The sequence below is a fragment of the Telopea speciosissima genome, chromosome 1 (genome assembly GCF_018873765.1).
Source record: "Telopea speciosissima isolate NSW1024214 ecotype Mountain lineage chromosome 1, Tspe_v1, whole genome shotgun sequence".
Classification (NCBI taxonomy): domain Eukaryota; kingdom Viridiplantae; phylum Streptophyta; class Magnoliopsida; order Proteales; family Proteaceae; genus Telopea; species Telopea speciosissima.
Window position 1 is genome coordinate 10,354,697 of NC_057916.1, and position 18,567 is coordinate 10,373,263.

The 18,567-nt window shown below is 38.5% G+C and overlaps 1 pseudogene; it reads left to right on the top strand.

Moving 5' to 3' along the window:
* Window positions 1-18,567, top strand: part of LOC122649065 — a 60,756-nt pseudogene that overhangs the window by 29,556 nt on the left and 12,633 nt on the right.

Genomic DNA, 18,567 nt, shown 5'->3' on the forward strand with positions numbered 1-18,567 from the left:
AGCAATGGACAAGTTCATCTTCTTGATGGTTGTAGCATCAATGTCGCATGGCTTATCTTCAAGAATTTCGTTGGAGCAGTCAATTTGAAAATGTTAGAATATTGTAGTAAGAGTCCTACCATATGGAAGACTGTCTTGGGAAACTCTCTTGGAAGCAGTTTCCATTACCCTCATCATAAGATATGGAAGGCTAATTTGGTTTCCAGTAACCAAACACCAGGCAATGTATGCCTCAAAGGGTTTCACTGCATCCCTATGGCCTCCTTTGGGTAGAAGATTGTAAGAGTTAATAAGACACATTACTCTAGGAATGTCATGAAGTTGGACAGCCTTGACCTTTTGGGAATTTCCTTCATAATTTTGCATGATTTTTCTATAAACCTCAGCCTCATTCATGAACTCATCATAGTTTTGTTTGGTCTTGAGATACTAAAACTCACCACAAGCCCTAATATTCAAAATATCTTCTAAATCTTCCATATTGAAAGAGATGGGAATGCCATTGACTAGAGATTTGATTCTCAAGTCTCCATCTTGCCCTTCAACTTCCAAGTTGCAGTAAAAATACTTTACCAAAGCAGGATAATAGAAATTATTATGGTAAAGTACAGAATCCCATCCAAGAAAAGTGTAGTATTCTGAGATATTACCAGTTTGGAGTTCTCCGGTCCTCACATGGTGTTCTTGGATCACTTTCCTTTCCAAATACTTGGGCCAAAACAGAGAAGCTTCAAGAGATGAGAAGAGAGACTCATTGTAAGCCCTAGTCTTCCCTTTGTTTGCAGTGGTCTTCCTTTTCTTACTTGGAGCACCATCCTTTGGAGCCATTGATGGAGGAAGAGAAGTTTTTTAAGGAAGATGATGAGATTGAAGTGAAATGGGGCTTAGATTCAATGGTTTTTATAGAGATTTTACCCTAGAATGTTTGTTCAAGGGTTTTGGAACGAAGAGGCACGAAAATAGAAGGAGAGGGTGTGATGAAATGACCTCTCGGTTTCCTTTTAAAAGCAGTTTTTTTGTGATCCAGTCGACTGGTACGATCGAAGCGGTCGACCTGTTAGAAATCCTATATTTTTGAAATTTTGAAATAGAGACTGATTTTTCAGTCAAATAGGAGTATTTTTGAAAGCTTTGATTAAAAAAGGATTGCAGATGCCTACCTCACGTCGAAGTGTGTAGAAACGCTCTTCCGGTAGAGGTTTGGTGAAAATGTCCGCGACTTGTCTTGCAGTGTCAATATGTTCAAAGACAATTTCGCTTTTTTGAGCAGTGTCACGAAGAAAATGGTGACAGATGTCAATGTGCTTGGCTCGGGAATGAAGAATTGGATTTTTGCTGAGATTTATAGCACTTGTGCTATCACACATGATTTTTGAGGTTTTAAAAGAAATACCATAATCAATGAGGGTTTGGCGCATCCAGAGAATTTGAGCACAACACTTACCTGCTGCAATATATTCAGCTTCAGTAGTAGAGAGTGCGACACAATTTTGTTTCTTACTAAACCAAGAAACAAGACATGATCCAAGGAAGTAGCAAGTTCCCCTTGTGTTCTTGCGATCAAGATGACAACCAGCAAAATCAGCGTCAGAAAAGCTAAGTAATTCAAAATTGTTGTTCATAGGATACTATAATCCTACATTAACTGTGTTTTTCAAATATTTGAATATTCTTTTGACTGCACTAGCATGAGATTGCACAGGGCTAGCTTGGAATCTAGCACAGGCACAAATACTAAACATAATGTCAGGTCTACTTGCAGTTAAGTAGAGCAAACTGCCAATCATACCTCGATATCGAGTGGAATCAAAAGGAGTTCCATTCTCATCTTTTGATAAACTTAGAGAAGTACTCATAGGAGTGCAAGAAGCTTTTGAGCATTTATATCAAATTTCTTCAATAATTCGTTAATATATTTAGACGGATTATGAAAATTCCATTTTCAGTTTGTTTAATCTGAAGTCCTAAAAAGAAATTCAATTCACTCATTAAACTCATTTCAAATTCATTTTTCATGCAGTTACTAAATTCAATGCATAGAGATTCATCAGTAGCTCCAAAAATGATATCATCGACATATATTTGAACAATGATTAAATGTGATCTTTTGTGCTTTACAAACAAAGTTATGTCTACTTTACCAATAATATAATCATGCTTAATAAGAAATTTCCTTAATCTATCATACCAGGCTCTAGGTGCTTGTTTAAGTCCATATAAAGCCTTCTTGAGTTTATAAACATGATTAGACAAGGTAGAGTTTTCAAATCCAGGAGGTCGTGAAACAAAAACTTCTTCAATTATAAAACCATTCAAGAATGCACTTTTTATATCCATTTGATAAAGTTTGAAGTTCTTCTAACAAGCAAATGCTAACAACATTCTTATAGCTTCTAATCTAGCTACAGGAGCATAGGTCTCATCAAAATCAATTGCTTTCTGCTGATTATAGCCTTGAAAGACTAGTCTTGCCTTGTTTCTCACAACAATTCCATTTTCATCAAGTTTATTTCTGAAAACCCATCTTGTTCCAATGATGGATTTATTTTTAGGTTTTGAAACAAGTTCCCAAACATCATTTCTTTCGAATTGATGTAATTCCTCTTGCATAGCCAGAATCCAATCTTTATCTAGCAGTGCTTCCTTTATGTTCTTAGGTTCAATCATAGACAAGAAAGCAGCAAAATCACAAGTATTTTGGATTTTAGATCTAGTTTGAATACCTTTCTCAATATTCCCAATTATTTGGTTCAAGGGGTGATGCCTTACAGGTCTTATGTCTTTAGGAAGTCCAGTTGACTCTTCTAAAGGGGTATCTTTGATGGAATCATCTAGAGAGATGGTCTCAACTCTCTTTTTAATCTCGGATAATGTATCCTCATCATCATCAACCAATGGTTGATATCTATCTTTGGGAAGTGAAACATCAAATTTGACATTCATGGAGTCTTCTATAATTAAAGTCTTTTTTATTAAATACTCTATAGGCTCTACTATTGCTAGAGTATCCAAGAAAAATACCTTCATCAGATTTTTCTTCAAATTTCCCTTTGGCATCTTTGGTATTCAAGACAAAGCATTTACATCTAAAAATTTGAAAGTAGTCAACCTTGGGTTTCTTTTCAAAATACAATTCATACGGAGTTTTAGACAAAATCCTTCGGATTAAAACACGATTAAAAAAATAGCAAGCAGTATTTACCGCTTCAGCCCAAAAATATTTTGGTAAAGAATATTCACTAAGCATGGTCCGGGAAGTCTCTTGAAGAAATCTATTTTTCCTTTCAACAACCCCATTAGATTGAGGAGTTCGAGGAGCTGAGAAATTGTATGTGATACCTTCATCATCACAGAATTTTCCAAATTGGTTTGAGTTGTTAAACTCACCACCATGATCACTTCTTATAGTAGTGACCAAATAGCCCTTTTGGTTTTGTATTTTCTTGTATAGTGTTGCAAATTCATTGAAAGCATCATTTTTGTGTCTTAGAAACAAGGTCCAAGTATATCTAGAATAGTCATCAACAATCACAAATGTATATACTTTGCCACTCAAGCTTGGAGTAGGTATAGGACCAAACAAGTCTAAATGAAGTAATTCAAGGGGTCTACTTGTAGATACAATATTCTTAGATTTATGAGAAACTCTTGCTTGTTTCCCTTTTTGACAAGCATCACAGAAATAGTTATTGTCAAATTTCAGTTTAGGCAAGTTTCTAACAAGATCTTTTGATGCAATGGATTCTATCAACTTCACATTTATATGACCAAGCTTTCTATGCCAAATATTTGATTCTTCATGTGAAATCAAGCATGTAATATTAGGACTAGCTTCATCAATAATACAAGTATATATATTGTTATTTCTAGTTCCTTTCAATATGATTTCATCATTAGTATCCATAACTAAACAATGTGAAACATTAAAGTTTACTTTAAATCTGGAACTACAAAGTTGACTTACACTAAGTAGATTGTAAGCAAGTTTGTTTACCAAACAAACATTTGAAATAGTAGTACCTCCAATATTTATGTTTCCGATGCCAACAATTTTTCCTTTGCCATTATCTCCAAAAGTTACCCATCCACCATCATATTTTCTTAGTTTTATAAAAAGCTTTTCATTTGATGTCATATGCTTGGAGAATCCACTATCAATGTACCTTTCAATTTGATCTTTGCTCTTCAAGTATATCTACAAAACAAGATTAAACATACATTGGCCCCCACATTCTCATGGGTCCATTGTGGTTAGGATCAAGGGTTCCTTTGGGTACCCATACTCTCTTAGTAGAGTAGTTCATGGAATAAAGGTTCCTTGGGGATTGACCATAGCTATTTGAGGATGATCTGGATTGTGTTGTAAATTTTTGGGTCTTTGGTTTTTGATATCTAGGATAGATATTCAAGGGAGATGGTGTCCTATTTTGACTATCAAAAGACTTTTGAGATCTCCTTCTTCTTTGAGGAATATATGATTCATAATGTCTTGGGTAGTAAGGCTTGTATGACCTATGGTTTGGGTAAGGTCTATAGTTTCTTTCCATAAAGTATGGAGCTTGTGGTCTATAGTAATGCCTTTGTGGCTCTTGGGGAACAAATTCCCTTTGTGACCTATGCCTTTTATGATAGGTATATTGGAAGGCATGATTATTTGGTTTTCCATGATTTTGTTTTCTTTTTTGGTTTCTAGGAGAGGGTACTTGAGAATTTGAAGTTTAACCTTGGCTTGCTTCTTTTGGATGTACCATCTTACTCTTTCCTTTGGCTTGTTGAGGGATTCTCCCATCATAGCCTAGACCTTCCTTATCAAGAGGGGTCTTTTGTGGTGTATCAAGAAGAGTATCTAGGGATTTTGTCCCTTGGTAAAGGTGAGCAAAGCTGACTTCAAATTTTCTTTTTCTTCTTCAAGTTTAGCAATATAATCATGTAGACTGTCTACTTTATTATGAAGGCTAATAACTTCTTTCTCTAATGTAGAGTTGGAAGCCTCAAGCTTTTGGCTTGCCTCATAGAGAACTTCAAAGCCTCTATATCATTTTCATCTATATCATTTGTATCAATATCATTAATTGAATTGCTATTTATAGAATTTGAACTATAAAAGTCAGAATTTACCTCTAGTTCCTTTTCTCTTTCATGAACCATTAGTGCTAAATTTGTGGTTTCTTCATCGGATTGACCTTCTTCTTGTTCTTCATCCGAATCCCATGATATTTCCGTGATATAGGCTTTCTTCTTATCTTGTCCCTTTGGACACTCAGTTTTGAAGTGACCGGGCTTTCTGCATTCATAACAAACTATTTCTTTTCTGTTAGAAAAAAAGGGTTTGTCCTTAGAGACATATTTACCTTTATTCTCTCCTGATGTCTGTCCCTTGTTGAAGAACTTTCTTCATTTCTTTTTGAGGAATTTTTGGAAGTTCTTGGTGATAAGAGACATCTCCTTTTCTGACATACTCAGATTTTCGTCTTCATCGCTTTTATCATCAGAAAAGTTTGCAGTTTTAAGTGCAATAGTCTTTTTCCTTGGCTCTTTTGTCTCTGCCCACTTGTCATCTTCATTTAACTCAACTTCATGAGTTAGGAGAGATCCCATAAGCTCATCCATACTGACCATGTTCAGATTTTTTGATTCTTTTATGGCCGTAACCTTTGGTCTCCATTTGGGAGGAAGTGACCTGAGAATCTTTCGCACATTTTCGGACTTCGTGTAGGTCTTCCCTAAGCCCTTCAACTTGTTTATGATGTTAGTAAATCTCAAAAACATATCAGCAATAGTTTCATTTTCTAACATCTTGAATTATTCATATTCAGTCACAAACTTATCAATTTTTTATTTTTTCACTTGTGTTGTTCCTTCATAGGAAACGACAATAGTATCCCAAATCTCTTTAGCAGACTCACACATAGCTATTTTATCAAATTCAGATTCGCTTAATGCATATTGCAAAAAGGTAATAGCTTTAAAGTTGTGTTGAATTTTCTCTTTTTCAACTGGAGATAATTCGTCAGTGGTTTTGGGTACATTCTCTTCACCAATCTTCTTGGTGAAAGTATATGGTCCATTTTCAATGACATGCCAGATATCTAAGTTGTGTGCTCTCGAGACATTTAGTCCCTCAAGTGCATTGTGGTGTGCAGCCATGGATCTTTAGTCTCTGTGTATTGAGCTCCCGTTCTGATACCAATTGTGAGATAACCTAAAGGGGGGTGAATAGGTTATCACTAGTGAATTTTAAACCTTTTTCGGTATGTCTCCCAATTAAGTGTTTGAAACAAAATAGTAAACAGAAATAATGCGGAAATAGGCAGACACAAGATATATAGTGGTTCGACTAAACCAAGTCTACATCCACTCCTCTCAACCTTGAGAGAAGTCCACTAGTAACTTCCTTTCAGTACAGTAGGTGGGAAGAACACATTTACAATCTTTTTCACAGGATAAGAGAATCCTAACTCTTTTTCACAGGATAAGAGGATTATACACACTAATCTAAGTACAGTCTAGATTAGTGTAAAAATGCTTTCTTAACTCAAAAGCATAAACAATTGAAAGATAAAAGGTAAGGATTACCTAGGCAAGGAATGTGACATGTATTCCTTGTAAGTGAAGAATGATATGTATATGAATGCTCTATGTAATGCCTTCAACATAATAAAGCTTGAAATATGAATTTGGAGAAGGTCTTTGATGTGTTGAAGTTCTCTTGAATGATGCTTGTAAGAGATGGTCAGACTTCAACAAAGAGAGCTTGAGATTGATGCTTGAATATAGCTCTCACTTGATTTGTAATTCACACAAACAAATCTTCAATGGCTAGTACTTGGGAGGTTTCAAGTGTTGTGTTTAGAGCTAAGAAGATGATCTATTTATACAAAAAATCTGGGTTAAGTTTGAGTCACAACGGATTAAAAAGACTAGTTTTTAGTCAAACCGGTCGACCACTTTGTGTGCCGGTCGACCTCTTTAAGAGAGCCGTTGAAAAATATAGCCGTTAGAATAAAAAAATGACCAACCGGTAGATCACCGGTCGACTGGTTGTGGAACCGGTAGGTGTTGGGCGACCGGTTCCCCAACAGGTTCATCCCACTTCAGCCTCTGTGACTGGCGGTCGATCTGTGTAAGGACCAATCGGTCGACCGGTTCTGAAATCGATTCACAGACAGGGTATTTTCAGTGATTTTTCTCAGTGGGTAGTTACACATATTAAACCCTATTAATACTAAGGCCATTATGGTATATAATCTAGCCTCCTAAGGTCTCTAAAATGCATGATGTATGCAATGCAATTTTCATTTAAAATTATCATGTAGTACATTGTGTGTAAGTGGTGTGTGTCTGCAGGGTTGAGTCTTCAATCTTGAGCTTCATATTGACATCTTCAAAGATGTTCTTCAATCTTCAAAAGATCTTGATTAGATCTTCTTATTGAAGGAGCTTCGTACAACACCTTGATCATCCAAGTTCTTCGATTCTTTGATTCTTTTATTCTGGGCTTCTTGGCTTCTTGACTTCTTGGCTTGATGTTTGTTATCATCAAAACAATGATTGGGGAGGGCAGTGATTACCCAACATATGTAACCATGGATGTCACATTCCATGAGTCTGAACCATATTTCACGTCACCTCTTCAGGGGGAGAGTCTTGAGGAAGAGTTGTTGTTAGTCCCTTTGGTTATTGATACTCTCCCAATTTAGGGGGAGCATACAATTGATGATGGTAAGGGGGAGACATTGGTTCAGCTTGTTCATGATGTGATAATCTACACTCGGAATAGATCCAAGAAAAAGGATATCAAGGATGACCAACCATATCCTATTTTGGTGCCTCCACCAGATTCGCCCTGACCATCAGGTAACATCTCTCCTACATCTAATAGTGTTCCTGATTTTGCTAACCCTGTGCATGATGACCGTCCCATTACTATTAGAAAAGGAGTCCGCTCCTGTACACAACATCCCATTTCCCATTTTCTCTCTTATTAATCTTTATAACCCTCCTATCAGGCTTTTGTTTCTATATTGTCCTTTGTGTCTATTCCACAGGATTGGAAAGAAATCATCAAAGTTCTGAAGTGGAAGGTTGCCATGCTAGAAGAAATACAGGCCTTAGACAAAAATGGTACCTGGGAACTTGTCCCTTGCCCTAAAGGGAAAAAGTTTTTTTTTTTTTTTTGGATGAATAAAAATTAAATTACGAAGAAAAAAGAGGGAATATACAATCCCTAGGGTGAAACAGAAGCTAGGAACTAGCTAGGGCGCAAGATGGATAGAGGGAGACCCCAAGATACAACAATGAGCCTGTTCCTTGGGGTGTCCTTCACATCCGAGGGGGGGAGGGATCCGATCTTAGATGAAACATAAAAAAAGATGGCCTTCCAAATCGTGTTAGTTGGGTGCATATGGGTGTTTACAGTCAAGCAAAGGGCAGGTGGCACTATTGAGAGGTATAAGGCACGTTTGGTTGCCAAGGGCTTCGCCCAAACCTATGGGATTGATTATCAAGAGACCTTTGCAGCTGTAGCAAAGATAAACTCTGTTAGGGCATTATTGTAATGTGCTGCCAATCTTGGGTGGAACCTTCAACAATTGGATGTCAAAAATGCATTTTTAAATGGTGATCTTGAAGAAGTTTACATGGACATACCTCCAGGTTTTGCATCCCCATCTACTACCGGCCGTGTCTGCAAGCTACAAAAATCTTTATACGGTCTCAAACAATCTCCTAGGGCATGGTTTGGTCGCTTCCCGAAAGCTATGCAAAAGTTTGGGTATTGACAAAGTCAAGCTGATCACACCTTGTTTGTGAAAATGAGTGGTAATCAAATTACAACCCTCATTGTTTATGTAGATGATATAATGATGTAGAAAACCTAGGACCTGTAACCAGTAACTCTAGAGAGAAGAAAAGAGAAAGAGAAGCAGATGAGGAAGAGGAGAGAACTGTTTTACTTATCAGTCTCCCTCATAATGCTTGTATTTATAATCTCAAATTACAATAGAAAGGGGAACTCCTAATCAGATTAGGAATTCCTAATCATGATAGGATTCCAAGTTACAATAGGAAAAGAACTAGAACTAACAACTCAAACTGAAACTAAGACTAGCAACTCACAGTAGAATTAGGACTTAACATAATTAGAAACTAGGACTGCAACTAGGACTAGGAAAATAGAAGATACACATATTAACCAAATCACTATTCACGTGAACAGTGTCACATAAACAGTACTTCAACAAATGATTACAGTGAACAATGATGATATCTCCAATCAGAAATCTCTAATAGCAAAGGAGTTTGAAGCAAAAGATCTAGGACCTCTCTAGTACTTTCTTGGGATCGAAGTTGCAAGGTCGAACAAGGGTATTTTTATTCCCAAGGAAAGTATGTCTTGGATCTTCTTAGTGAAACAAACATGCTTGGATGTAAGCCTACAGATTCTCCCATTGAGATTAATCATCAGCTTTGTAGTGCCATGGATGATCCTGTCAACAGGGAACAGTACCAAAGACTTGTTGGCTGGTTGATCTATTTGTCCCATACTAGACCTAATATTGCCTATGATGTGGGCATTGTTAGTTAGTTCCTCCATGATCCTAAGACATCTCATCTTGAAGCCATGCACCGGGTATTGAGATATTTAAAGTCTGCCTCTGGGAAAGGTATTCTCTTCTCTAACAATGGGAATTTAAGACTGGAAGCATTTACTGATGCCGATTAGGCTGGGTCTATTGATGGTCGGAGATCTACTTCTGGTATTGTTCCTTCCTTAGGGGTAACCTTGTCACATGGCGAAGCAAGAAACAGTTGGTTGTATCACGTTCTAGTGCTAAAGCCGAAAATCGTGCCATGGCACAAGGGATTTGTGCACTCATATGGCTTAAGGGACTATTGAGTGCTTTGGGAGTTGTTTCTGAAGACCCTATGCACCTCTACTGTGATAACAAGGCTGCCATTAGTATTGCTGACAATCCAGTCCAACACTCCAGCATGACAGAACGAAGCATATTAAGATCAACAAACACTTCTTCAAAGAGAAGCTCGAGCAAGGGATAATATGTATTCCTTTTATTAGTTCTGTCAATCAGCTAGTTGATGTGTTTACAAAAGGTTTAAATTGTAAGGTGTTTTTCATCCTTTGGTTTCCAAGTTGGGCATGTATGATAATATTCGCACCAACTTGAGGGGGAGTATCGAGATCCGTGTGATTATGTTGTCAATACTTTACTTTTAGGGTTTTATTTGTTTTAGCTGTTTTACCTTTTTATCCTGTTAGGGTTGTAATGTCATTATCAAGGAACTAAAACTCATCTCGAGTACAGGTTTCGACTTGGCCAAATAGCGAGTTGGGTCGAGATCTCGATGAGTTTGGGTATTTTTTTTTTCAACTCGATGGCTGGTTTTGGTGGGTTTTACACCTAGTTTGGTCATGAAAGTTGGTATACAGCCTATTTTGGGCCATTTAAACACATTGACACTTTCAGATTTTGAAAAATCAAAGTCCAAATAGGAGTTTCAGTTAATGGGAAACTAGGGCAGACACTTATGCCAGAAACCAAGACAAACACCTATGCCAGAAACCAAGATAGACACTTATTTATGCTTAATATCTTTTAAGTAAATGTTTTTGTATTTCATTTACTTAAGATATTATTCATAAATAAGCAAATACCCCCCCAATTCAAGAACAAAAACTAGATTTTCGACGGTAGGTGCAATTTTCAACTTTTTAATGCTGGGTTTTTACTCAAATCTAAAAATTCCATAAATCTTGATATGGTAAAACATTGCTAAAAACCAAAGTGCGGTAAAATACTCATTTGTTTTGATGTCCAAAAAAATATTTTCATTCAGAGCGATTTTGACAAATAGGGGGGTATTTGCTTATTTATGAATAATATCTTAAGTAAATGAAATACAAAAACATTTACTTAAATGATATTAAGCATAAATAAGTGTCTACCTTGGTTTCTAACGTAAATGATATTAGGCATAAATAAGTTTTCATCTTGGTTTCAGGCATAAATAAGTGTTTGTATACCAAGGTTTGCATAATAGGTGTTTGTATACCAAGATTCCCCACCTAGATGACCAAAACCACGAGATCTCGTCAGATTCTGGAACTAATATGCTTGATTTTGGGTTGAGATCTGGGTCAGGTCGAGATGTCGACTCAACCCGAGATCTTGCCGAGATGGGGTATAATAAATGGTATCACCTAAGATCTCGTCTCGAGCTCACGAAAAAGCGAGATTTTCGTCCAGATCTCGCGAGTTTTAGTTCCATGCTCATTATAAATAAAGAGGATTTGATGACAAGTCAAATCATTCCCTAAACCTTTGATTCTCAACTATCTTTTATAATGTCACAAAACCAAAATATAAAGCAGATACAACCTTGTAAGCGGTAAACTGAGTTGCGCACTATGTAGAAGAGGAGCCCTCTGGTTTCTGATGTTGGAAGCATAGACCCATGTATACTCGAGTGCAGAAAGAAGTCCACAATTTCTGCTTATTCTTATCCTTTTGATGACCGCAAGAACTGGAGGCTAGAGATACCCTTCCGCACGAACCCATCCTAGTCCTGCTGAGTGCTAGCTTATAGACCTCTCTTCAAATTTGTTTGGCATAAGGTAGAGATGACAGATGTAGAAAGCAATAGATAGTGTAACTCTGGTATACAAATGGTGAATGTCCCACCAGAACAAAAAATGTAAATGGTGATATGTTTTTAAATACTTATCAAGGAAGAGAGTGGTTCTACAACTTCTTACTTCTATATTTAAGTTCTTGCAAAAGTTTACTGAGGGCATCCAAACATCGTCTGTTTGCTTTGATAATGTTATGACTCATTGAGCTGAACTTTAATTAATTTTCCTGTTCCATTTTGCAGGGAATATTTGTCAAAATGATTGCAGCAGGTGCTGAACATACAGCTGCAGTTACGGAAGATGGCAAGCTCTATGGTTGGGGCTGGGGTCGATATGGAAACTTGGGTTTAGGCGACAGAAATGATCGTTTAGTCCCCTGTCATGTTTCTTCTGTTGATGTATGTTGACTAGTTGTCCTAGATCATTTTTTCCTTTCCCGGATTTCTTATCTATCTGCTTGTTCCTCTTAAACTCATACTGTGAGTTACTGTTGCCTTTGGTTTAGTGCTGGTTGTATTTGTGGGCATGTTTTCCTTTCTTTGTTTGAGAGAGAGAGATTCAACTCCAAAAAGGCATGTCAAAAAGTACATATAGAATTTCATAAATTACAAAATTTTCATTTTGATATTAATGAAATCTAATGGTATTTTATTTTAATTTTGTCACGACTACTTTTGAGACACTTACATTCTTTTTTTGGCATGAATTAGACCAATGGTTCAATTTTGGCATAAGCTTTGGTTATTTATAGATTTATCTATTTTTCATTTGATTCATTCAATGAATAGACAAAAAAGTCTATAGTCCAGTCTCCGACAGTGAGACTCTTTTTACAGTGGAATCCATCCTTGTAAATCAAATAAGTCCTTTACATGAGGCAAGATTTCTCTCACGATTCACACTGTCTTGGCCATTGTGTCCATCCTTGTAAATCAAATAAGTCCTTTAATATTATTCATCCAAAAAAAAAAAAAAGTCCTTTACATGAGGCAAGATTCCTCTCATGATTCACAGTATCTTGGCCATTGTGTCAACAGTACAGAATTCAGATTCATCCCACACACAGAGAGAGAGAGGATTTTCTTTCTGCTGGAACAGTCTTTAAACATTTTTGGAGTACTGATAAATAATCCTTGAGAATTAGGAATTGTTGACATGGTGAAGATTATGCACTTGGTAAGATTCATTAGTGTGAAAGTTATAATGAATGAAGTCCACAAAAAGGTTGGACAAATTTATACTATCGTGTGCTAATATTCCAAATAATCATTGGATAGTTAACAGCCTTAGGAATTGAGTGCTTGAATGATCTAATCGATCACCCAGCCCCTTATTTATATTAATCTCAAATCATAACCAAAGTAGGAGTGCCTCCCCCCCCCCCCCCCCCAAGTCCTATTCCTATTAGGAATTCCTACTACAACTAGGAATCCCAAAATAGAGATCGGATAGAGGGGAAAGAACAGAAATAGAAATAAAGCATAAAACAACTAATAAAATAACTAAAACAATAAGGACTAAGTTACCCCTATCGGGTAAAGTAGCCCATCTCAACACTCCCCCTCAAGTTGGAGCAAAGATGTCGATCATGCCCAACTTGACTAGATTGGGATGAAACAATTTCCTGGACAATCCCTTGGTGAAGATATCAGCAAGTTGATCAGTAGATGTCACAAAGGGAATACAAATCAGCCCATCTTCTAACTTCTCTTTGATGAAATGCCTATCCACCTCAACATGCTTGGTACGATCATGCTGTACTGGGTTGTGTGCTATGCTGATGGCAGCCTTGTTGTCGCAGTACAACATCATAGGAAGACGAATAGGAACACCAAGATCTTGTAGCAAACCTTTAAGCCAGAGTAACTCACAAATACCTTGTGCCATAGCTCGAAACTCAGTTTCGGCACTAGAATGAGCAACTACATTTTGCTTCTTGCTACGCCATGTGACAAGATTTCCACCTACAAAGGAGCAATACCCAGAAATAGACTTGCGATCTGCAGAACCAGCCCAATCAGCGTCAGTGTATGCTTCTATCCGTAGATGACCATGCATAGACAGAAGAATTCCTTTTCCAGGAGTTGACTTCAAATAGTGTAAGATACGAAGAACAACCTCCATATGAGAAGAGTAGGGATCATGCATAAACTGGCTCACAGTACTCACGGCGACAGCAATTTCAGGATGGGTGTGTGAGAGATAAATCAGTTTCCTTACAAGTCTTTGGTACCGGCCTTTATCAACAGGCTCACCCTCTTTCTCCTTGAGGCGAACAGTAGGGTCCATAGGAGTATCTGAAGGATGGCAGCCTAGCAACCCGGTTTCAGCCAATAAGTCTAGGACATACTTCCTCTAGGAGAGAAAAATGCCTTTAGAAGATCTGGCCACTTCAATCCCAAGAAAGTATTATAGTTTCCCTACATCTTTAATCTCAAATTCTTGTCCAAGGAAGGTCTTCAACCGTCTGATCTCATCACCATCATTGCCAGTAACCACTATATCATCAACGTAGACTATAAGAACAGTGAGTTTTTCACCAGCCCTCTTTATAAAGAGTGTGTGATCAACATTACCCTGCTTATAGCCCACAGAAATAATGGCCTTATGGAATCAGCCAAACCATGCTCGAGGTGATTGCTTCAGCCCATAAAGTGCACGCTTCAGCCTACACACTTTTCCATGGTTTCTGTCACAAAAGAACCCTGGTGAAATGTCTATATACACCTCCTCATCCAATGCTCCATTTAGGAAGGCATTTTTTACATCTAGCTGCTGCAAATCCCATCCAAGGTTGACTGCACAAGATAATAAGTTTCCTTGGTTTCTGTCACAAGAGAACCGTGGTGGAATGTCCATATACACCTCCTCATCCAGTGCTCCATTTAGGAAGGCATTTTTTACATCTAGCTGCTGCAAATCCCATCCAAGGTTGACTGCACAAGATAATATAACACATGAACAGTATTTAACTTTGCAACAGGTGCAAAAGTTTCTTGGTAATCAATGCCGTATGCTTGAGTGAACTCCTTGGCCACGAGTCGTGCCTTGTACCTATCCACAGTGCCATCCACCTTCTGTTTCACCACAAACACCCATTTACATCCAACGGTTTTCTTCCCAGGGGGAAGAACCACAAGCTCCCATGTGTTATTTTTCTTCAAGGCTTCCATTTCTTCCATCATGGCTGCCTTCTACTTTCCATCTGATAGAGCTTCCTGCCAATTGTTAGGAATACGAACAGAAGAAAGAGAGGAAATAAACGCACGAAAGGATGGGGAAAGGGAATCATAAGTAACAACATTAGATATGGGATGCTGAGTGCAAGTTCTGACACCTTTGCGAAGAGCAATAGGTAATTCAAGAGAAGGAACATTACCAGGTGGAGAGGCAAGTTCTGGATCCGGGTTCGGCAATTGGATGGGTACTGGAGCAACAGTTGATTGAGCCTGCTTATGTTTCCTTGCATAGGTCTTCACAGTACTGTTATCAATCCTCCTCTGAAATTCACTAATAGTCTTCTGGATAGGGATAGATTGCTCCCCCTGAATAGAAATAGTCTCCCCCTGTATAGGAACCTCTCCCCCTGACTCAGGGGGAGTACTAGGGGCAGGTCGAACTGGTTCAGACTCGTGGTAAACAGACTGAAGTGGAGGTGGAGAGTCAATAGTCAGCACATCTTCACTAACACTCTCCCCCTGAAGAGGTGGGGACATATAAAATGGAACACTTTCATAAAAGACAACATCCATGCTGACAAAAGTCCTGCGTGATGGAGGATAATAACATTTGTACCCCTTCTGTGTAGCAGAGTAACCTAAGAAAATGCAGCGGAGACTATGTGGGTCAAGTTTACCAGGGGACCTTGTATCCCTGGCATAACAAATGCAGCCAAACACCTTAGGTGGGATTATAAAGGAAGAAGAGCCAAGTAATAGCTCAATAGGGGCCTTGGAAAGAAGAACTTGACTGGGCAGCCTATTAATTAAATAGGTTGCAGTAAGGACAACATCCCCCCAATAATGGGAAGGGACATTGCGAGCACACATAAGAGCCCTAGCCTCCTCTAAGAGGTGGCGGTTTTTTCTCTCAGCCACACCATTTTGGGCTGGAGTGTCGACACAGCTAGTTTGATGAAGGATTCCATGGGTAGCAAGGTATTTTTGGAATTGACCTTCCATATACTCTTTCCCATTGTCACTCCTCAAAATTTGAAGAATGGCATTAAATTGGGTCTGAACCAATTGATGAAAGTGCTGAAAACATGAAAAAACCACATTTTTTGTGTGCATAAGGTAGACCTAAGTGAACCTAGAATAGCAGTCAATAAAAGTGACATACCACCGATGTCTAGACAGGGAAATTTTCCTACTAGGACCCCACACATCAGTATGAACAACATGAAATAAGGAAGAGGATCTCTTATTAGAACTAGGATAAGTTGAACGTGTCAGTTTAGCCAAGACACAAGGCTCACAAAAAAAGTCTTCCTTATTACAGTCTTTAACTAATGCTAGAAATAAATGTGATAAAGTACCTAAAGGGGGATGGCCTAGCCTAGAGTGCCATTTATGTAATTCAGACGAGAAAGATGCCGAAGGTAAAGTCTGGGTAGGTGTAGGATCGCCATCAAGCAGGTACAATCAGCAATGCACTTTACCCGATCCAATCGTCTTCCCCAAGTCCAGTTCTTGAAAAACACAGTGAGTGGGAAAAAAAGTCACTTTACGATTAAGGGATTTAGTGATACTGCTAATGGAAAGAAGGTTAGTTGTAAATTTGGGAATATGCAACACAGAGGACAGGGTAAGGGAAGGAGAACAACCAATGGATCCTTTCCCTGAGATGGAGGAGAGGGACCCATCAACAATTTTGACTTTATCCTTACCAGAAGCAGGAGAGTAGGTATTAAAAAGGCTGGAAGAACCTGTCATGTGATCAGTAGCACCGGAGTCTATGATCCATGGAGTGAAAACTACTGATGCACAATGACCAGCAAAGGAAATACCTGTACGGGCAAAGAAGGAACCTGAATTGGCAGCAAACGTAGTAGAGGCAGCGGATGAGTTCAACATACGACGTAGAGCCTGGAGTTCTTCCTGGGAGAAACCGATGTCAGCAGTGGGAGTTGGAGCTACACTTTCAGTGTGATTGGCTTTGTTTTTAGACTTAGCACGACCACGTTTGGCCTCAAAATCAGCTGGCTTCCCATGTAATTTCCAACACTGAGCCTTAGTGTGATAAGGTTTGTGACAATGCTCACACTTAACAGGCTCTTTGGTAGTAGTAGTAGCAACACTGTCAGAAGAAGTAACAGGAGTGGAGCTAGCAATCTGTAAGGCTGATCTCTCAACTTTGGGAGTAATCATCATGGCAGCCCTTCGTGTCTCTTCACTGTGAACATAAAAAAAAGTTTCCTCTAAAGTGGGGAAAGGAACCCGACCAAGGACTTGCACCCGAATAGGGTCATAGTCATCATTGAGTCTAGCCAGGAAATCATAGACTCGAAACTGATCAACAAAAGAATGATAAGCAGTAGTAGTAGGGTGAAACTGAGCATAATGAACCAATTCCTGCCATAAACACTTGAGGGCAGCATAGTATTTAGTGACAGACATCTCCTTCTGAGTAGTATTTTGGAGTGTCTTACGGATTTCATAAACTTGAGCACCACTTCTTGATCGACCATAAGTTCCCTTGACAGCAGTCCATATCTGAGTAGCAGTGTCAAGGAGGAGATATTGACTGGAAAGATCAGTGGTCATACAGTTCAAAACAAATGACATCACCATAGCATCATTGGCAGCCCATTTAGTACGGGCAGCACCATCTTCAGTAGGCTGTTTGGTGGTGCCAGTAAGATGGCCAGTAAGTCCCCTACCAGCTATGGTTCAGGATAAAGATCTGGCCCAAATTAAATAGTTCGTACCATCAAGTTTAATTGCAGCAGCATAGGGAAGAAAGTCATTCCTAGTATGACCATCTCCAGAAGTAGCAGTAGTCATCTCTGAGTCACCCATAATTCAGCCAGGCAGAAAAATCAGATCTTCAAAAACCTTGAATCGAGTGTGAATGATGGGTTTTGAAATTGCAGAATTTCCAACCGTCAGAATGGGCTGAAACTTAGGTCGAGTTTCCCTCTAATAGTAGGGAAGATATCCTCCAAAAATTAGCTCCTTCTGATGAGCCAATAAAAAGCCCTAAATTTTGAAGAAAAAATCTGATTGCAGAAAAATTGCAGAGTTGAATCAATTCTACAGTCTTCAAACAAGGACTGGATCTAAACAAATTCTGCAGTCTTCAAACAGGGACTGGTGTAGACCAATAAGAGCAGGAACCACTCTCCAAAAAAAGCAGAAATCAAACTTCAGTTGAAAGGATAGCTCGATCTCCAAGGATGGAAAAAATCCTGCCGGCAGATTTAGGTCACACCACAGTTCTTCAATCTTCAATGAGGTGACATTGAGGGCAGCAGCTAAATTTGCATTAGATCACCTCATAGTTGCTACCCTGATGGAGAGAAAGAAGCCGAGAGTGGTGGAGAGAAAAGAAAAAAAGAAAAAAACAGAAACTGAGAGGGGGAAGAACCAGAAAACCTGAAAAGCTGCTCTTAGATCAGAGTTGGCTCTGATACCAAGTTAACAGCCTTAGGAATTGAGTGCTTGAATGATCTAATCGATCACCCAGCCCCTTATTTATATTAATCTCAAATCATAATCAAAGTAGGAGTGCCCCCCCAGTCCTATTCTTATTAGGAATTCCTACTACAACTAGGAATCCCAAAATAGAGATCCGATAGAGGGGAAAGAACAGAAACAGAAATAAAGCATAGAACAACTAAAACAATAAGGACTAAGTTACCCCTATCGGGTAAAGTAGCCCATCTCAACAGATTGTTAAGTATATCGGCTAGT